At 40.0% G+C, this 22396-nt stretch overlaps 1 protein-coding gene and 1 pseudogene across 12 annotated transcripts in view; one reads left to right on the forward strand and one right to left on the reverse strand.

The window, feature by feature from the left end:
- SPIDR (scaffold protein involved in DNA repair) overlaps nucleotides 1-22396 on the forward strand; it is a 486770-nt gene that overhangs the window by 286193 nt on the left and 178181 nt on the right. The window lies entirely within an intron of this gene.
- Nucleotides 5463-6587, reverse strand: LOC103891318 (small ribosomal subunit protein eS4, X isoform-like; annotated as a pseudogene).

Genomic DNA, 22396 nt, shown 5'->3' on the forward strand with positions numbered 1-22396 from the left:
CAGGTGAGGAAACTTGCTCATGTCTATACCACCAGTAGGATGCTGAGCTGGGACTCCAGCCTGGGTCTTTCTGACTCAGACACTTGCTTTTCACCACAGTAGTGTATATATCTTCCCATGAGAAGGGAAATACTTTTGAAACAGTTTAAAATATAGTGAATGGAAGAACTTTTAAAAATTACTATATTTAGTAGGTGATTTTCCTTTATGTTAATGCTAGCAACATTCAGAATTAGGCCTATGGCAATTCTTGCACATTTCACATACAAGCTCAGAAATGTAGTAGTTTTATCTTATTTTTACAGTAATTATCAATTATTAGAAAAAAATATGGGCTGGGCATGGTGGCTCACACCTGGAATCCCAACACTTTGGGAGGCCGAGGCAGGTGGATTGCCTGAGGTCAGGAGTTCAAGACCAGCCTAGCCAACATGGCGAAACCCCATCTCTACTAAAAATAAAAAAAAATTAGCTGAGTGTGGTGGTGCACACCTGTAGTCTCAGCTACTCGGGAGGCTGAGGTGGGAGAATTGCTTGAACCCGGGAGGCTGAGGCTGCAGTGAGCCGAGATTGCGCCACTACACTCCAGCTTGGGCGACAGAGTGAGACACCATCTCAGAAAAATAAATATGTTTATACTATACTTACCTAATCCACATGCATACACATACTCCTATCTGATCTTTACTGAAAGTCCCCCAGGCACATTCTGGAAACCCCAGTCAAATCAGTTACACACATGCACTTGCTGTCTCTCCTGATCAAATGAAGGTCTACAAAGTCTCAAGAAGAAACTACAGCAAAGTTTTCTTAATTAAGGAAGAAGATTTCTGTAAGCAATGTCGTCTTAACTGTCATTTTCTTTTTTTTTTTTTTTTAAATCTTTGTCTAACATCCCCATGTACACCAGAGATTAACTTTCATTTTCTAATGACTAAGACTGTGAAAGCGAAAATTCTGGGCTGGGTGGGTGGTTGCCAACCATTTGTTATTTTATGGGTACCTGGATGAGGGTTGTAGTGAATGTAACCAGAGGCAAATCTGAGGAGACCATGTGAATGCCCAGAGTTGCGTGAGTGACTGGAGAGTGATAAGGAATCAGAGCAGAGATTTCTGAAGGGGGAAAGCTGACATTAAAGAAGACTTACCGCTCCCTTGGAATACCTGTCCCACTGGTTTCTAATTCAGATTCCACACAGTAGCTAAGGATTTTTTTTAAAAAAGTAAATCAAAGCACTTCCCCTGCTTGAAAATCTTTCAATTAATGTATACACCTGGAGCTGATGAGAGGCATCCAAGTGCAGAGATTTTTAATTAAACTTTTTATTTTGAGGTAATTGTAGATTCGCATGCAGTTGTGAAAAGTAATACAGAAAGATCCTATGTATCCTTTACCCAGTTTCCACTAAGGGTAATATCTTGCAGAACTGTCATACAATGTAAAAACCAGATCTTGTTATGAATGTAGTCAAGCTGTAATAGTTTCAACACCAAAGGATCCTTCCTGCCACTCTTTACAGGCATACTATTTTCTTCCACCCTGTCACCCTCCAGAACCCCTAGCAATTGCTAGTCTATTTTATGTTCTTATTATTTTGCATTTCAGTAATGCTATGGAAATGGAATCATATAGTTTGTAACCTTTTGAAATTGGCTTTTTTCACGGGATAATTTTCTGGAGATTCATCCCAGTTGTTGCATGTATAAGTAGTTACTTTTTACTGCAGAGTGGACGTCCATGGCATGGGGGTATATCAGTTTGTTTAACTATTCACCCATGGAAGGACGTCCAACTTTTATGAATAGTACTGGTATGAACATTTGTCTACAAGTTTTTGTGTGAAGGTAAGTTTTCACTTTTCTGGGATAAATACCCAAGAGTGCAATTGCTGAGTCCTATAGTTGTTGCATGTTTAGTTCTTTTAGAAACTGCCAGACTGGTTTGTAGAGTGGCTATTTCATTTTACATTGCCACCAGTAATGTGTGAGTGATCCAGTTTCTCCGTACTAGCATTTGATATTGTCACTATTTTTAAATTTTTATTCTGATAGTGATATCTCATTGTGGTTTTAATGTGCATTTCCCTAATGCTTGTCAACTGAAGAATCATGAGGTTCAAAAATTTGGAAAGGAGAGCTTTATTTCTCATAAAGGGTGGCACAGTGCAGGCTGGGAAATGTAGCCTTTGGCAAAAGCTGAGAACAAGCACTTTAAGGGAGGAAAGCCTAACATAGGTATTTATGCCCTATGGGTTGGCTAAGTATACATATTCAATAAGCTATAGAAGGAGTCATGAAGATTTATGAAAAAAGCACAACTGAGGTTCCTGCCTCTTCATAGGTCACATGTTAAAAAAATGATGGCATTAGCATGATCCAGGGGTGGAATTTTTGGCCCTCTGGCATCAAAAGGTGAAACAGAGGACCTGAAAACCCTCATAGCACATCCTCTGCTAGTCAGTCAGAACTGGTGCAGAGATATGGTGGTCAGTTTTTAGGAAGGGATGCATTGTCAAGCTGGTGGGCTGTCACATCAAAACTTCAAAGAGGGAGAGGGAGCCTGGTTTTGGCCTCAGATAATTGGCTGAAGGCGATAAAGGAATGAATCATCTGTTTCTTGTTTTCTGGAGTTGGTTTCCGCTTAGTCCTTAGGAAAGAATTCTGGTTAAAGGTTAATAAGGAAGGAGCATACTGAGGCATAACCAACCTCTTATCCTATCATGGCCCAGGACTTCGTTTTTTTAGGCTTTCTCTGGGGTCCCTTTGGCCAAGAGGGTTCTGTCCAGTTGGTTGGGAGGCTTAGGGTTTTATTTTTATTTTGCATGCTAATGGCATCAAGCATCTTTTCATGTGCTCATTTGCCATTTATTTATCCTCTTCAGTGAATATGTGTTCGTGTTTTTTGCTCATTTTCTAATTGGATTGTTTGCTATTTTATTGTGAAATTTTGAGGGTTCTTAATATATTCTGGATACTAGTCCTTAATTGCAATCTCTAGCTTATATTTTTCATATCTTCTCAACGAGGTCTTTCCCAGAATAAGTTTTAAGTTTAATGAAGTTCAAATTACCAGTTTTTCCTTTTATGAATTGTGTTTTTGAATGTCAAGTCTAAGAACTCTTCACCTAGCTGTAAATCCAAAAGATTTTCTCCTGTGTCATTTTGTATTTAACTCTATGATCTATTTTGAGTTACTTTTCATACAAGGTGTAAGACTTAGGTGGAAGGTTTTGGTTTTTCTGTTTTTTACCTGTGGGTGTCCAATTTCTCCACCATTTGTTGAAAAGGACATCTTCCCTTCAATGAATTGCTTTTGCACCTTTGTCAAAAATCACATAGATCTATTTCTGGGTGTTCTGTTCCATTGATCGTTGTGTGTGTTTCTTTGTACCATCACACAGTCATGACTACAGAAGCTGTATGTCTTGAAATCAGGTTCATAGCACTGTATTCTTTCTCAAAATTGTTTTAGCTGTTCTAGTTCCTTTGCCTTGTCATATAAATTTTAGAGTAGTTTTATCTCTACAAAAAAATCTTCTGGAACTTCAGTAGGAATTGTGTTAAATGTATATTATTTTGGAAAGAATTGAACTACTAATTATATGACATAATGAAGTCTTTCAGTTCATGAACACAGTATGACTCTTCATGTGTATGATTCTTCTTTTATTTCTTTCACTAGTATTTTGTAGCTTTAGCATACAACTCTTACAGGTATTTTGTTAGATCTACACCAAAGTCTTTCTTTTTATCTTTTCTTTCTTTCTTTCTTTCTTTCTTTTTTTTTTTTTTTTTTTTTGTTGAGATGGAGTCTCACTGTGTTGCCCAGGCTGGAGTGCAGTGGTGCGATCTCAGCTCACTGCAACCTCTGCCTCCTGGGTTCAAGCGATTTCCAGCTAATTTTTGTATTTTTAGTAGAGATGGGGTTTCACAATATTGGCCAGGCTGGTTTCGAACTCCTGACCTAAGTGATTCACCCTCTTTGGCCTCCCAAAGTGCTAGGATTACAGGTGTGAGCCACTGTGCCTGGCCTTTTTTTCTTTCTTTTTCTGAAATTATAAAAAGTGTTGTTTTTTAAAATTTTGGTGTCCATGTATTCTAGTTTGCTAGTATATAGAAATATAATTGATTTTTGTGTGTTGATTTTTGTGCCCTGCAGCCTTGCTGAACTCATTTATTAGTTTTAGAAGTTTTTTGTAGATTCTTTCATAACTTCTCCATAGGCAATCATGTCATCTGTAAATAGGTTTAGTTTAATTCTTGTTCTCTGATCTATACGCCCTTTCTTTCCTTTTCTTGCCTTATTGCACTGGCTAGAACTTCCAGTAATACACTGAATAACAGAAGTGAGAATAGACATTCTGGCTTGTTCCTAATCTTAGAGGAAAGTTTTCAGTCTTTCCCCAATAAATATAATATTAACTATAGGTTTTTTATAGATGTTCTCTACCAAATTGAGGAAATTTCCCTCAATTTCTAGTTTTCTGAGAAGTTTTAACATGAGAAGGTGTTTATTTTTGTCAAGTGGTTTTTCTGTATTGATCTATGTGATCATATGATTTTTTCTTTATAATTTAATGTGGTAGATTACATAGATTGATTTTCAAATGTTGAACTAGCTTTGCATCCCTGGAATAAACTCGTCTTTGTTATGATGTATATATATTTTTTACATACTACTGAATTTTATTTGCTAAGGAGTTTTACATCTATATTCATAAAGCATATTGGCCTATAGTTTTCTTTTTGTACTCTTTTGTTTTGATACCAGCGTAATTCTATGTTCATAAAATGGATTGGGAAGTATTCCCTCCTCTTCTGTCTCGTGAAAAAGATTATGGAGAATTGATACTAGTTGTTTCTTAAGTGTTTGGTAGAATTCAATAATGAAAGTGTCTGAGCCTGGAGATACCTGTTTGGGAAATTTTGAAATCACAGTGTCAATTTACTTAGTAGTCATAGGGCTATTCAAATAATCAGTTTTATACTGGGTGACTTGTGGTAGTTTTTCAAGGAACTGGGTATTTTACTAAACATGTCAAATTTTGTGTGCAAACTTGTCCATAGTATTCCCTTGTTATCCTTTTGATGTCTACATGGTCTATAGTGATATTCCCTTTTTCACTCCAGATATTGGTAATTCACATGATCTCTGTTTCTTTGTCAGTCTTGCTAGACATTTGTCAATCTTATCGATCTTATCCGTAAACCAGATTTGTTTCATAGATTTTCTTCATTTTTTATTTTCAGCTTCATTGATTTCTGCTCTAATCTATTATTTCCTTTTCTCAGCTTGCTGTGGGTTTATTTTGCTCTTGTTTTCCTAAGTTCCTGGAGAGGTAGCCTAAATTGTTGATTTGAACCTTTTCTCATGTACACATTTTTTTAAATTTATTTTTATTAATCATGCCACATTATTTTTAATTATGTACAGAGATCTAATTTGTCACCAAGAGACCATGTCACCCACTGCTGTGTTTGGCTGCCAGTCTCTTGTCTCTCTCTTCAGCAGTGGTGAGGCATATACCTTTCCTCAGGGAAGAGAAATTAATGGTTTGTTGCCCTTGCCAGTAACAAAAATGTTGGAAAGCCAGGTGGCAAAGCTGTTGCCATTGGCATCTTTCACGTGAACCACATCAAAAGATCAAGGGTGCCTCTCTCTGTGGGTAATGACACCAATTCTTCCCCAGTTAGCACCTCCAGTCACCATCCACAGGTTACCAGTGTCAAACTTGATGAAATCAGTGATCTTGCCAGTTTCCAAATCAGTCTGAATGGGATCATTCACCTCGATGGAGGGGATCAAGGTAGCAGATGATGCGAGCATCATGAGTCACCAGATGAGGGATTCCTTTTGTGCCCATGAAGATTTTTCTCACTTTGCACAACTTGTACTTGGGCTCCTCAGGTGTAACACGATGTGCAGCAAAGCAACCCTTGGTGTCATAGATGAGACGAAAATTCTCTCCCATCTAGTCAATGCCCATGACATCTATGAATCCAGCGGGGTGGGTTATATCAGTTCGAACGTTGCCATCGATCTTAATGAACCACTGCATGCAAATCTTCTCTTTTTTTATATATTTTTTATTTATTTATTTATTTTTGAGACGGAGTCTCTCTCTGTCGCCAGGCTGGAATGCAGTGGCATGATCTTGGCTCACTGCAACGTCCGCCTCCTGGGTTTAAGCAATTCTCCTGGCTCAGCCTCCGCCTCCTGAGTAGCTGGGATTACAGGTGCCCGCCACCACGCCCAGCTAATTTTTGTATTTTTGGTAGACACGCAGTTTCACCATGTTGGCTAGGATGGTCTTGATCTCTTGACCTCGTGATCCGCCCACCTCGGCCTCCCAAAGTACTGGGATTACAGGCATGAGCTGCCACGCTGGGCCACAAATCTTCTTTACTTCACCTCCTGTCAAGGCATACTTAAGTCTGTTCCTTAGGAAAATGATGATGGGGAGACACTCTCTCAACTTGTGGGGACTGGTGGATGGACAATGAACAAACACACTGGGCAATTTATCCAGCATCCAATGTTTTGGAGCTGCTACCTACTTTAGATGCTTCTTGGGACCACCAGCCATGGCTGCATTAGGCATGGAAAGACCTCATGTATGCATTTAGCCCTATAAAATTCCCTCTCAGCACTGCTTTCACTTCATCCCACCAATTTTGATATGTAATCTTTTCATTTTCATTCAGTTTAATGCATTTTTTTTTTAATTTCCTGAGACATCCTGTTTGACCCATAGATATTTTGGAGTGTGTTGTTTAGTTTCCAAGTGTTTGGAAATGTTTCTGTCATTTTTCTATTGTTAATTAGAAGATAAGAAAAAGTAGCTTTTGCCTTAAACTAAAACTCAATAATTAATATAATAAAGTGTGAACTCGTGGTACATGAATTATACAGACGAAGTGAATTGATAATTACATATGCAGTGATTAAGTCTGCTATGCACATTAACACAAAGAAGGGAAGGAAATAGAATAAATAGATGATATTTTAAGCTTTTTTAAGTAAAAATTGGCTGAGTGTGGTGGCTCACGCCTGTAATCCCAGCACTTTGGGAGGCTGAGGCTGGTGGATCACCTGAGGTCAGGAGTTTGAGACCAGCCTGGCCAACATGGTGAAACCCTGTCTCTACTGAAAATACAAAAATTAGCTAGGCATGGTGACAGGTGCCTGTAATCCCAGTTACTCGGGAGGCTGAGGCAGGAGAATCACTTGAACCTGGGAGGCGGAGGTTGCAGTCAGCTGCGATTGCACCACTGCACTCCGGCCTGGGCAACAGAGCGAAACTTCATCTCAAAAAACAGAACAAAAGGGAAAAAGTAAGAATGATGAAAGGACTAATGAAAAATCATTTTAGGAGACAACTGGAAATATTCTTTCTTGTGTGTTTGAATATCATCATTCCTCTTTGTGTTTATTTATTTATTTTTATTATACTTTAAGTTCTAGGGTACATGTGCACAACGTGCAGGTTTGTTACATATGTATACATGTGCCATGTTGGTGTGCACATTAATTCATCATTAATTCATCATTATTCATTGATGATGAATTCATCATTTACATTAGGTATATCTCCTATTAATTCATCATTTACATTAGGTATATCTCCTAATGCTATCCCTCCCTTCTCCCCCTACCCATGACAGGTCCCACTGTGTGATGTTCCCCACCCTGTGTGCAAGTGTTCTCATTGTTCACTTCCCACCTATGAGTGAGAACATGTGGTATTAGGTTTTCTGTCCTTGTGATAGTTTGCTGAGAATGATGGTTTCCAGCTTCATCCATGTCCCTACAAAGGACATGAACTCATCATTTTTGATGGCTTCATAGTATTCCATGGTGTATAAGTGCCAGTTTTATTAATCCAGTCTATCATTGATGGACATTTGGGTTGGTTCCAAGTCTTTGCTATTGTGAATATTGCTGCAATAAACATATGTGTGCATGTGTCTTTATAGCAACATGATTTATAATCCTTTCGGTATATACCCAGTAATGGGCTCGCTGGGTCAAATGGTATTTCTAGTTCTAGATCCTAAAGGAGTCGTCACACTCTCTTCCACAATAGTTGAACTAGTTTACAGTCCCACCAACAGTGTAAAAGTATTCCTATTTCTCCACATCCTCTCCAGCACCTGTTGTTTCCAGACTTTTTAATGATTGCCATTCTAACTGGTGTAAGATGGTATCTCATTGTAGTTTTCATTTGCATTTCTCTGGTGGCCAGTGATGATGAGCATTTTCTCATGAGTCTGTTGGCTGCATAAATGTCTTCCCTTGAGATGTGTCTGTTCATATCCTTCGCCCACTTTTTGATGGGGTTGTTTGTTTTTTCTTGTAAATTTGTTTGAGTTCTTTGTAGATTCTGGATATTAGCCCTTTTTCAGATGAGTAGATTGCAAAAATGTTCTCCCATTCTGTAGGTTGCCTGTTCACTCTGATGGTAGTTTCTTTTGCTGTGCAGAAGCTCTTTAGTTTAATTAGATCCCATTTGTCAATTTTGGCTTTTGTTGCCATTGCTTTTGGTGTTTTAGTCATGGAGTCCTTGCCCATGCCTATATCCTGAATGGTATTGCCTAGGTTTTCTTCTAGGGTTTTTATGGTTTTAGATCTAACATTTAAGTCTTTAATCCATCTTGAATTAATTTGTGTATAAGATGTGAGGAAGGGATGAAGTTTCAGCTTTCTACATATGGCTAGCCAGTTTTCCCAGCACCATTTATTAAATAGGGAATCCTTTCCCCATTGCTTGTTTTTCTCAGGTTTGTCAAAGATCAGGTGTTTGTAGATGTGTGGTATTATTTCTGACGGCTCTGTTCTGTTCCATTGGTCTGTATCTCTGTTTTGGTACCAGTACCAGGCTGTTTTGGTTACTGTAGCCTTGTAGTGTAGTTTGAAGTCAAGTAGTGTGATACCTCCAGCTTTGGTGATTTTGCTTAGGATTGTCTTTGCTATGCAGGCTCTTTTTTGGTTCCATATGAACTTTAAAGTAGTTTTTTCCAATTCTGTGAAGAAAGTCATTGGTAGCTTGATGGGGATGGCATTGAATCTATAAATCACCTTGGGCAGTATGGCCATTTTCACGATATTGATTCTTCCTATCCATGAGCATGGAATGTTCTTCCATTTGTTTATGTCCTCTTTTATTTCATTGAGCAGTGGTTTGTAGTTCTCCCTGAAGAGGTCCTTCACATCCCTAGTAAGTTGGATTCCTAGGTATTTTATTCTCTTTGAAGCAATTGTGAATGGGAGTTCACTCATGATTTGGCTCTCTGTTTGTCTGTTGTTGGTGTATATAGGAATGCTTGTGATTTTTGCACATTGATTTTGTATCCTGAGACTTTGCTGCAGTTGCTTATCAGCTTAAGGATCTTTGGGGCTGAGACAATGGGGTTTTCTAAATATACAATCATGTCATCTGCAAACAGGGACAATTTGATTTCCTCATTTCCTAATTGAATACCCTTTATTTCTTTCTCTTGCCTGATTGCCCTGGCCAGAACTTCCAACACTATATTGAATAGAAGTAGTGAAGGAGGGCATCCCTGTCTTGTGCCAGTTTTCAAAAGGAATGCTTCCAGCTTTTGCCCATTCAGTATGATATTGGCTGTGGGTTTGTCATAAATAGCTCTTATTATTTTGAGATACATTCCATCAGTACCTAATTTATTGAGAGTTTTTAGCATGAAGGGTTGTTGAATTTTGTCAAAGGCCTTTTCTGCATCTGTTGAGATAATCATGTGGTTTTTGTCTTTGGTTTTGTTTAATGTGATGGATTAGATTTATTGATTTGCGTATGTTGAACCAGCCTTGCATCCCAGGGATGAAGCCAACTTGCTCGTGGTGGATAAGCTTTTTGTTGTGCTGCTGGATTTGGTTTGCCAGTATTTTATTGAGGATTTTCACATCGATGTTCATCAGGGATATTAGTCTAAAATTCTCCTTTTTTGTTGTGTCTCTGCCAGGCTTTGGTATCAGGATGATGCTAGCCTCATAATATGAGTTAGGGAAGATTCCCTCTTTTTCTATTGATTTGAATAGTTTCAGAAGGAATGGTACCAGCTCCTCTTTGTTCCTCTGGTGGAATTTGGCTGTGAATCCATCTGGTCCTGGACTTTTTTTGGTTGGTAAGCTATTAATTATTGCCTCAATTTCAGAGCCTGTTATCGGTCTATTGAGAGATTCAACTTCTTCCTGGTTTAGTCTTAGGAGGGTGTATGTGTCCCGGAATTTATCCGTTTCTTCAAGATTTTCCAGTTTATTTGTATAGAGGTGTTTATAGTATTCTCTGATGATAGTTTGTATTTCTGTGGGATCAGTGGTGATATCCTTTTTATTGTTTTTTATTACGTCTATCTGATTCTTCTCTCTTTTCTTCTTTATCAGTCTTGCTAGCGGTCTATCCATTTTGTTGATCATTTCAAAAAACCAGCTCCTGGATTCATTTATTTTTTGAAGGGTTTTTTGTGTCTCTGTCTCCTTCAGTTCTTCTCTGATCTTAGTTATTTCTTGCCTTCTGCTAGCTTTTGAGTTTGTTTTTTTTTTTTTTTATTTTGTTTTTTTTTTCTTTTATTATTATTATTATTATACTTTAGGTTTTATGGTACATGTGCACAATGTGCAGGTAAGTTACATATGTATACATGTGCCATGCTGGTGCGCTGCACCCACCAACTCGTCATCTAGCATTAGGTATATCTCCCAATGCTATCCCTCCCCCCTCCCCCCACCCCACAACAGTCCCCAGAGTGTGATGTTCCCCTTCCTGTGTCCATGTGTTCTCATTGTTCAATTCCCACCTATGAGTGAGAATATGCGGTGTTTGGTTTTTTGTTCTTGCGATAGTTTACTGAGAATGATGATTTCCAATTTCATCCATGTCCCTACAAAGGACGTGAACTCATCATTTTTTATGGCTGCATAGTATTCCATGGTGTATATGTGCCACATTTTCTTAATCCAGTCTATCATTGTTGGACATTTGGGTTGGTTCCAAGAGCTTTTGAGTTTGTTTGCTCTTGCTTCTCTAGTTCTTTTAATTGTGATGTTAGGGTGTCAATTTTAGAACTTTCCTGCTTTCTCTTGTGGGCATTTAGTGCTATAAATTTCCCTCTACACACTGCTTTGAATGTGTCCCAGAGATTCTATTATGTGATGTCTTTGTTCTCATTGGTTTCAGAGAACATCTTTATTTCTGCCTTCATTTCATTATGTACCCAGTAGTCATTCAGGAGCAGGTTGTTCAGTTTCCATGTAGTTGAGGGATTTTGAGTGAGTTTCTTAATCCTGAGTTCTAGTTTGATTGCACTGTGGTCTGAGAGACAGTTTGTTACAATTTTTGTTCTTTTACATTTGCTGAGGAGTGCTTTACTTCCAACTATGTGGTCAATTTTGGAATAAGTGCGATGTGGTGCTGAGAAGAATATATAATCTGTTGATTTGGGGTGGAGAGTTCTGTAGATGTCTATTAGATCTGCTAGGTGCAGAGCTGAGTTCAAGACCTGGATATCCTTGTTAACTTTCTGTCACGTTGATCTGTCTAATGTTGACAGTGGGGTGTTAAAGTCTCCCATTATTATTGTGTGGGAGTCTAAGTCTCGTTGTAGGTCTCTCAGTATTTCCTTTATGAATCTGGGTGCTCCTGTACTGGGTGCATATATATTTAGGATAGTTAGCTCTTCTTGTTGAATTGATCCCTTTACCATTATGTAATGGCCTTCTTTGTCTCTTTTGATCTTTGTTGGTTTTAAGTCTGTTTTATTAGAGACTAGGATTGCAACCCCTGCTTTTTTTTTGTTTTCCATTTGCTTGGTAGATCTTCCTCCATCCCTTTGTTTTGAGCCTATTTGTGTCTCTGCACATAAGATGGGTCTCCTGAATACGGCACACTGATGGGTCTTGACTCTTTATCCAATTTGCTAGTCTGTGTCTTTTAATTGAAGCATTTAGCCCATTTACATTTAAGGTTAATATTGTTATCTGTGATTTTGATCCTGTCATTATGATGTTAGCTGGTTATTTTGCTCATTAGTTGATGCAGTTTCTTCCTAGCATTGATGGTCTTTACAATTTGGCATGTTTTTGCAGTGGCTGGTACTGGTTGTTCCTTTCCATGTTTAGTGCTTCCTTCAGGAGCTCTTGTATGGCAGGCCTGGTAGTGACAAAATCTCTCAGCATTTGTTTGTCTGTAAAGGATTTCATTTCTCCTTCATTTATGAAGCTTAGTTTGGCTGGATATGAAATTCTGGGTTGAAAATTCTTTTCTTTAAGAATGTTGAATATTGGCCCCCACTCTCTTCTGGCTTGTGGAGTGTCTGCCGAGAGATCTGCTGTTAGTCTGACGGGCTTCCCTTTGTGGGTAACTCGACCTTTCTGTCTGGCTGCCCTTAACATTTTTTCCTCCATTTCAACCTTGGTGAATCTGACAATTATGTGTCTTGGGGTTGCTCTTCTCCAGGAGTATCTTTGTGGCATTCTCTGTGTTTCCTGAATTTGAATGTTAGGGAAGTTCTCCTGGATAATATCCTGAAGAGTGTTTTCCAACTTGGTTCCATTCTCCCTGTCACTTTCAGGTACACCAATCAGACGTAGATTTGGTCTTTTCACATAGTCCCATATTTTTTGGAGGCTTTGTTTGTTTCTTTTTACTCTTTTTTCTCTAAACTTCTCTTCTCGCTTCATTTCATTCATTTGCTCTTCAGTCACTGATACCCTTTCTTCCAATTGATCGAATCGGCTTCTGAAGCTTGTGCATGCATCACGTAGTTCTCGTGCCATGGTTTTCAGCTCCATCAGGTCATTTAAGGTCTTCTCTACGCTGTTTATTCTAGTTAGCCGTTCGTCTAATCTTTTTTCAAGTTTTTTAGCTTCTTTGCAATGGGTTCAAACATCCTTCTTTAGCTTGGAGAAGTTTGTTATTACTGATCGTCTGAAGCCTTCTTCTCTCAACTTGTCAAAGTCATTCTCTGTCCAGCTTTGCCCTGTTGCTGGCAAGGAACTGTCTTCCTTTGGAGGAGAAGAGGCGCTCTGATTTTTAGAATTTTCAGCTTTTCTGCTCTGGTTTCTCCCCATCTTTGTGGTTTTAACTACTTTGGTCTTTGATGATGGTGATGTACTGATGGGGTTATGGTGTGGATGTCCTTTCTGTTTGTTTGTTTTCCTTCCAACAATCAGGACCCTCAGCTGCAGGTCTGTTGGAGTTTGCTGGAGGTCCGCTCTAGACCCTGTTTGCCTTGGTATCATCAGCAGAGGCTGCAGAACAGCAAATACTGCAGAACGGCAAATGTTGCTGCCTGATCCTTCCTCTCGAGTCTTCGTCTCAGTGGGGCACCTGGCTGTATGAGGTGTCAGTCTGCCCCTACTGGGAGGTGTCACCCAGTTAGGCTACTCGAGGGTCATGGACCCACTTGAGGAGGCAGTACGTCCGTTCTCAGATCTCAAACTCCGTGCTGGGAGAACCACTACTCTCTTCAAAGCTGTCAGAGAGGTACGTTTAAGTCTGCAGAAATTGTCTGCCACCTTTTGTTCAGCTATGCCCTGCCCCCAGAGGTGGAATCTACAGAGGCATGCAGGCCTCCTTGAGCTGTGGTAGGCTCTACCCAGTACGAGCTTCCCGGCACTTTGTTTACCTACTCAAGCCTCAGCGATGGCGGACGTCCCTCCCGCAGCCTCGCTGCTGCCTTGCAGTTCGATCTCAGACTGCTGTGCTAGCATTGAGCTAGGCTCCGTGGGCATGGAACTCTCTTAGCCAGGCGCGGGATGTAATCTCCTGGTGTGCCGTTTGCTAAGACCATTGGAAAAACGCAGTATTAGGGTGGTAGTGTCCTGATTTTCCAGGTACCGTCTGTCAAAGCTTCCCTTCCTAGGCAAGGGAATTCCCCGACCCCTTGTGCTTCCTGGGTGAGGCAGTGCCCTGCCCTGCTTTGGCTCACACTTCGTGGGCTGCACCCACTGTCCGACAAGCCCCAGTGAGATGAACCCTGTAACTCAGTTGGAAATGCAGAAATCACCCGTCTTCTGCATCGTTCCCGCTTGGAGCTGTAGACTGGAGCTGTTCCTATTCAGCCATCTTGCAACCTCCTCTCTTCTTTGTGTTTAAATACATATTGCCCAATTAAATTTTCAAAAGCAGGTGGCCTGTAAGTTTGATCATTTGGAAATACCAGACTTTTATGCTTCCATTTCTTGTTCTAGAAATTAATAGCAATTTTTTTCCCCTAAATCTTAGTCTTGATCTAACCTAGAGTACTTATGAGTAAACAAGTGGTATAAAGTGGTATAATCTGTTCCTTTCTATTCTGTCTTCTATCTCTGTTTTGCTAGCCTTTCTCCCACTCTGTACTTATGATCATTATTTGACTTTCCCAAAGGATAGATTGTAGAAGCTGTATATGGACTCCTAGAAATAAAGCAATTAGAATATGTTAGAAATGAATCCAGCCATGCCACTTTATTTCCATAAAATAACAATTCCAAGATAAGAATGACTTTCTGAAAGAATTGAGAAATATTCATTCCAGTATGTATCTCTTGGTGCCTAGGATGTGCCTAGCACTTATTGCATATTGTAGAGATTCAATAAATAGAAGATTCAACTCCAGTCCCTTGCATCACTAAAATCTCATTGGGGAAATAGACACATTCTACAGAAGGAACTGGGAGATAGATACTTGTGTATAATAATATAATCTAGTAACTTTTAATTTGGTTCCTCAAAAATTGAGCAATAGAAGAAGTAATTTCTTAAAAATCTATACTGTTAACAGCTGAAGTGTAATGGAACTCATGTTCCTTCCTGTGTATATTCCATTTTAATAGAGGTGCTAATAGTTGGGGCTGAGAGTGGGGTATGTGTATTCTTTGCATTATATGATGTGGCTTCTTTGTAAAGGGAGACCTGTGATTTTCTGTATACATGGCCTGTATCCTCTCAATGGCCACTGAGACATTCTCGAGGGGATGGTTATCAAGCCACTCTGTGAATGTGAGTTCTTTCTCCATCTGGTAGAAATTACAGTAGCATGGAAATAATACCACACTGTAATTTCCAGCAAAGAAATTTTGGACAGTTCTCAGAGCCTTACTTTTTCATTCATCAAGTCAGAATGTTGACAATAGTCTGTCTATCTGACAGGGTTGTTATGGGAACTAAATAAAATAATAGAAGCAAAAACTCTTAGTTTTCTAAGATTTTAAAGATGGTATAGGTATGTTAATGAGTTTTTATATGACCCTACACAGATGCCCAATTTCTAATGCTCTCTGAAGGCCATACCAACTCCTGTTACATTATCTATTGTCAGCCAGGGACGATTTTCCATCTCTGCTAGGCCAAAGAGAAGCCAGCCAATGAGAATTGCCTGTAGGCCTAGCAGCCTCAAGCATAGAACCACAACTGAGATCTGAAGATAGCTGGCTGATCTTAGATGGCCTCAGTGGGGCTGGCTGGCTGGATGTGCAATTTTTGTTTACTGGCTTAGCTTCCCTAATGATTGTTCCATACTGAATCTCAGCCTGCCTCCACCTCTTCCATTCATTGGCTTCATTCTACTCTAGAGACACTGGGTTTAATCTGGGGCTCTATCTGTGAAGTAAGCATTGCTTCCAAGCCAGAACTGTTTTAGCCCTAGGTACTTGGGCTTACTTGAGGAATGAAATCCTTTGGTTAGCCAGCAACCTATAATGGCTAAACTACATGTTGTAATTTAAATCTACAGGTGGATATTTAGGAGTAGAAGTTGTCACAGGTCATGGGATGAGGAGTAAAGCTTAGTAAGTTTATTTTCTTGTTTCATTTTTTTTTTTATAGAGATGGGGTCTTGCTTTGTTTTGCCCAGAGTTGAGCATAGTGGCACAATCACAGCTTACTGCAGCCTCAGACTCCTGGGCTGATGTGATCCTCCCACCTCAGCCTCCTGAGTAGCTGGGACTACAGGTGTATGACACCCCCATACCCAGATAATTTTTTTAAATTTTTGATAGAGAAGGGGTGTTGCTATATTGTCTAGGCTGGTCTTGAACTCCTGGCCTCAAGCAGCCCTCCCACTTCAGCCTCCCAAAATGCTGAGATTCCAGGCATGAACCACCGCACCCAGCCAGCATAGTAAATATAAATTAAGGTGTTTTTATGTCCCCACTTTGCTACTTTTTGCTTTCTGGTTTCAAAGGACACACCCTTAAGTATGAACAGGTTGTTTCCCAAAAGTTCTTTGCTTAGAACTTAGACTGCATTTTCCCAGAGAACAGCAGTGGAAATCATAGCTGCATTCCCAGGCCAGCCCCCAAAAGTCTGTTTTATACTAATGCATTATAACATTTTACTGATAATGGGACTTCGGCTCCTCATAGCCACATTTATAATATTGTTTCTCTGAGAAAAATAATTTTGAATCAAGTCCAGATACTGTGGAAGTATGTCCCCATGAAGTGGAGAGAAGGAGAAGATGGAAAAAAGGGGGTGACCATTGGGTAGTCATGTGGCAGGCATATCTGAATAAATTAGAAAAACATTCCTGAACCCTAGGAACCTACGTCTTGATGCTGTCTTAGAGAAGGCGCCTGTCCAGGCCAGTTGCCGCACCTCTGTTCTGAACTGATAACAAGAAGGGCAGTTGCAGGGAGATTATGAGTGTCATATGGCAAAGTCTTTCATGCTAATCTGTGTACCTTTTTGGTTATGTCCTAAACTGTTTGCAAGTCAGAAACTGATTATATAATTTTTGGTGTATATATTTCCTATTTTTAAAAAACATGCTAAGCTATGTCATTGTTACTATATTAAAGTGTGAATAACCTGGAGGGCAAAAACAGGTGTTGGCTTAACCCTTCCTACACAGCCTGAAGACCACACTATGGTTGGCTATCTCTTAAATACTTAAATAATGTTGTTGGCCAACATTATGTATAAGTAGACTCATCTCATTTCTAAGTTCATGAACCTTTGGTGTATCGCTAAAGACAATTAAGACCTTTTGAGATACGCACAAGACTTTTGTGCTCTTTATTTAAGGAAGACAGTTTTGTACTTTAATGCTTCTGTGTAGAAATGGGCTTTACTGTTATTCACAATAGCAACGACCTGGAATCAGCCTCGGTGCCCTATAGCAGTGGACTAGATTAAAAAAAATGTGGTACATACACACCGTGGAATACTTTGCAGCCATAAAAAATGAAATCGATGGCCTTTGCAGCTGGAGGCCATTATTCTAAGTGAATTAACACAGAAACACAACCAAACACCACATGTAGTCACTTGTTAGTAGAAGCTAAATACTGGGTATACATGTACATAAAGGTAGGAAGAATGGACACTGGAAACTCCAAAAGAGGGGAGGGAGGGAGGAGGGCAAGATTGAAAAACTACTTACTGGGCACTGTGTTCACTGTTGAGGTGACAGCATCAGTAGAAGCCCAAACATCAGCATCGTGCAATGTGCTCATTTAACAAACCTGCACATGTATCCCCTAAATCTAAAATAAAATAAAGAATCTAAAATAAAATAAAATTTGTTTTAAAAAAGAAAACAGCCAGGTTGGATGCACTGTTATATAGTAGTTCTAATGTATTTTTTTAAACAGAGCTCTTTTCTTGAGCTTTGATAGGAATATTTATATCATATAAATATAAATCATATGTCTTGAGTCTTTTTGTAGCTCCAATTGAACACAAATTATTTGCCCCCAAAGAGGATAGGTTCTGCAGTGTTCCGGCAAGATACCAGTAGATAATGGGTAAGTTAAAGTTACACTCAGTATTTGTGAATGGTGATTGTCTTCACAAACCCTGGATAAATAACTAGCTTCACCTTTTTTTTTTGTTTGTTTCTTTGTTTTTTTGAGAAGGAGTCTCACTCTGTCGCCCAGGCTGGAGTGCAGTGGCACGATCTCAGCTCACTGCAAGCTCCACCTCCTGGGTTCACACCATTCTCCTGCCTCAGCCTCCCAAGTAGCTCGGACTACAGGCGCCCACCACCACGCCCAGCTAATTTTTTTGTATTTTTAGTAGAGACAGGGTTTCACTGTGTTAGCCAGGATGAGTCTTGATCTGACCTCATGATCCGCCCGCCCTTGGCCTCCCAAAGTGCTGAGATTACAGGCGTGAGCCACCGTGCCGGCCCAGCTTCACCGTTTTTTAAACGTAAGTTTGAATTCCAAATTAACCTTGTAACGAGCCAGCGAAATAGGCAGTGATGGATCTTGTGCTGTATCTGGCCCTTATCTGTAGATTTTAACATCCTTTGTGGTTGCTGGTTTTAGTCTTCGAAGAATGTTTGCTCTTGTTTCATTTCTCTAATTTATCACTAGTTCATTTTGGAGTGTTCCTTTAAACAGTCAACTGTGTAATATAAAAGGAAAATAAAAACACTTTAGTCATACAGAGGTTAAAAAACTCACTTGCATAAATAGTGGACATTTTAAAGTAATATACTAACAATTGGAATAATAACAATTAAGTACTGAACAAACGTGTTGCATTTAACCATCTATAAGTATATACCAGTGTGCCCTCTGACTAGAGCTGCTGTACCCTGCCTGGCTGTTACTGTCTTCCTTACATATGTGTGTTCCATTGGAAACAGAAGGTTTGCACAGTCCAGTTGACCAGATTGGAACACACAAGTGTCCCCCTTCCTCAGCCTCTGTCCCCCTCCCCTGTGAGCTGGTCATCCAGTTACCCAGGCCTTTGCTTGCCTGTCTGCAAGTTCCATGGCAGCATAAAGAAACAATTGTATGTTCTTCTTTGGAGGGGTGATCCTGATAATTCGTGGGGCCTTTTTTAAATGCAAGTGTTGTTGAGAAGACAGGAGTCTCAGGTATGGCTTGACCCAGAAGTGTCCCCTATGCCTGTTGGAGTGGGTTTAAAGATGAGAACAAGGGGCAGTAGCATGTGGTACCATGTTCCTTGCTTCCTTTGTGAAGAACATGAAGTGAAATAAATTATGAAATAATTGGTAGGAAAGACTCTATATGATTGCATCTTGTATCTTCCATTACCCAAATCCAAGTTTTCTCTTTCTGAGCAGGTTGACTTTAGCAAACACAAACAGAAACTGATTGTTGGTCTCATTTTTAAGTAATTTGTGAAAGAAGACCTGCTGATAAGAATAACATTAACATAATGTTATCTGTTTAAAGTGAAATTCTTATTCCCTTTGGGAAAACAGACATAGGTACCCTAAAATGGTAAAATTTCCTTGCTTATGTTGATAGGCCACACCTGACAGGTGTACTTACATTGACAAGCCATACATCTTATCAAAAGTGGTCATTTTGTTGGCTGAAAGAGCATTTCATCATTTTCCCTGATATTAACTCTTTGACTATGAGATGCAACTGTCAGTGTGAAACTTGCATTTGCCCAGCTCTTCTGATAGGAATAGCTGTTCTTTCACCTTGTGGGCTATTTTTACAATCTTGACTCTCTTTTCCAATATCACTTTCACATATAGTGCTGGTAGGCCAGGGGAAGACTTCTCCTCTCCACTGTCTGTACAGATTCTTGGGCCCAGCATCTTTTCTGGAATCCCCAAATTAGTCCCTCACCAGCTCCATCCTTGTGTCTTTGGGCACTGGGTAGCCTGGTGTGTGCCCTTTTCCCTTTGTCCTGCCTGCAGCTGTCCTCTTGCAGCTGGCTGTTGCTTCGAGTCCTCAGTTCCCTGAAAAGCCTTCCAGTTTCTGCTCATAAGTTCAGACTGTAGAAGCAGTCCACCAGAATCTCCTGGGTTTGCTCAGGTACAAAAGTTCCAGAAACCCAGTGTCACTGCTTTTACATGTTCCCACAGAATTACATGTTCATTGTGCCTGTCTGGCTGATGATGATTTTTTCTTCTTTTACTTTTTTTATTTTTCTAAGTTATCTATAATGGCCATTTATGACTTTCATAATCAGAAAATACTTCTTTTGCCTTGCTATTCTCCTATCCTTCCTTTATATGGATCGTAGGGTGATCTAGCCATTTTTAAGTCCGTAGAGACTCCCACATTTTGCCACTTTTAAGAGTTAGCATCTGTGTGTATTTTCCTCCAAAGACATACACATTTCACTTTAAATGGTCCCTTCTGTGCTCTGCTGCACAATGAAACTGTTTCATTCTTCGGTGACCCCAGGGCCTCCTTTCTGGGTGTAGCGTTAGATTACCTAAGGCAGAGGTAGTTCACACCTAGCTTCTTCATTCCAGTTTGCCAGGTTGTCAGCTTCCTCAACTTTAAACTTGTGGTAATAATAGCATCTCCTTCACAGAGCCACCAGGATGCTCCACTGGATAAAGCAGCAGAGTGCCTGGCACAATGCCTGCCATGGAACATGAGTGGCCTAAAATTTTTGCTGTTGTTTTAATGACTTACCCCATGGCACATATGTTCAAGTGAGACCCAGGTTGTACTGCCAGAGTCTGTGAAGTATCATGTCTGTGTGGCAGCATAGCAGGTAGAAGTATTTCTCAATTAGAGTATTGTATTTCTTTTGGAGTTTCCACGTGGAGCCTCTAAGCAGGACTGTTTAACATTTAATCCCAAACCTGTACAGTACCTTGCTCATTTGTTTCTCCCTCTGAGCTGTGTCCCCTTAAGCCAGGCCTCAGGACACCTCCCTCAACCACTTGAAGAAGCTGCCAGCAGCCTCTCTCCACTGTGTGCAGATTTCACATACTTTTCTCAGCCCACTGCAGTTGATCTTTAGCTGCTGCTTCTCTGCTGAGATTGGCTGCTCAGTGGTCAGTCTCTGACCAACTAACTTTTAAATCCATTGGCTTTTTCCAACTTACATCCTTTTTGCCTCCTCTGTACCTTTGCCATTTCTGACTTGCTAGTCTAGGTGCAGTGCCCACCCCTGCCCCTCCTGGGATCCTCCCCCATCTCCCTCTGGCAGCTTTCTCACCCTCTTCGCTGGGTCCCTTATACCATCTCTCCTAGTAGCTGCCCTTCTTATGCCCATCCTATACGTAAGGGTTACTGTGGGTTGACATATAGCCTTGTATAACATGTACAATGACTGACACATTATATCTTGTACACTGATACAAAGAAGTGGTTTTGAAATAATACTGAGAAGTGGAATACTGAATTTTGTTTGTAAAGCATGACTACAAACCACAAAATATGTTCAAAGAAAGAGGTGAGGGAATTACACGAGTGTTCGGCTGTCTGCCTTGTGATTTTTTCCTCCTTTTCCAATTTTTCCAAGTTTTTATAATGTTCACTTCTTTTATAACCAGAAAAAGATTTGTTTCTCTTGTCTCTTTTATTCTTCCTGTATATGTATCGTAGAGTGATCACATCCGCGTATAATAAGTATAATTTCACCTAGTTAACAGCTGTAGCCCTAGGCGTAATTTTCTTCTCCTCTTGCCATTTGGCATTATATAATGTAGATTTCCCCAATCCTTGGATGGTATTTGTGACCATCTTATTGATGTCATAACATTTCATTGGTTTAAAAAGATATCTAATTTTAAATAGTTTTTGTTGATTTTAATATTACTTGTGTAACAGTTGGTCAGTGATTGAGGTTGTGAATTCTCAGTTTTGAGGCTGAGGACATCAGAGTCTTTGGTTTCCTTCAGGGGTAAAATGAGAACAATGGACATGCTCTGGGGCACCGGACAGGGCATTGTCTGAAGGGCTTGCCTGGTCTTTGTGAAAGGATTTCTCTCTCTTCTGCACCCTCGGCCCCCATGGAGGCAAGGTTCACTGGTAGGACCAAACACACAGGGCGCTCCACCTCAAAGTCATCGGAGAAAAGCTGAGAGACGTCATTGTCACCTGAGATGACTGCCTTTGCTGACGCTGTTGCTGCTGGGTGTCAGAAGGCTGAAGACTGCGCGCAGTCCAGAATCAGCTGTCCTTGTGGTTGCCACTGTTTCATTTTGGCAGCAAAGGACTTAGCTTTACCCATTTGCGAATGTGTATAGATTTGTTTAAAGTTATAGGATGTGGGAAGAAGGGAAAAGAACAGGGAAGAGACTTATTCCTACTCCTGTGCCACTGTCCCACCCTTCATCCCCGCCAAACCTCACCCCTCCAGCTTTCTCTTACTCATCCAGCCTGAATGCACGTTCAGTCTAGCCTTTATCTCTCTCTTGAGAAAGTTTCTGAATGAAGGCTAGAAAGAATTTCTTAACTCTGTTTTGATGTTTGACAATTTTTTTCAGCAAATATGCTTCCCAGTATTTAGAATCATTGGGCTAATTAGAAACAGTACTTTACTATTTTCTCTCTTTTTTTTTTTTTTTTTTTTTGGTCAGTGAAGGAAAGAAATAAGGTAATCTTCATCAAGGACTACTACATGTTTTGTTCATTAAATTCTCACTAAAGCCCACTGAGGGAGTGAGGGAGGCAGCTCAGATCACACAGCTCTTTTTTTCTTTTTTGAAACATGGT

This window comes from Pongo abelii, chromosome 7 (genome assembly GCF_028885655.2).
Source record: "Pongo abelii isolate AG06213 chromosome 7, NHGRI_mPonAbe1-v2.0_pri, whole genome shotgun sequence".
In the NCBI taxonomy this organism is placed as follows: Eukaryota; Metazoa; Chordata; class Mammalia; order Primates; family Hominidae; genus Pongo; species Pongo abelii.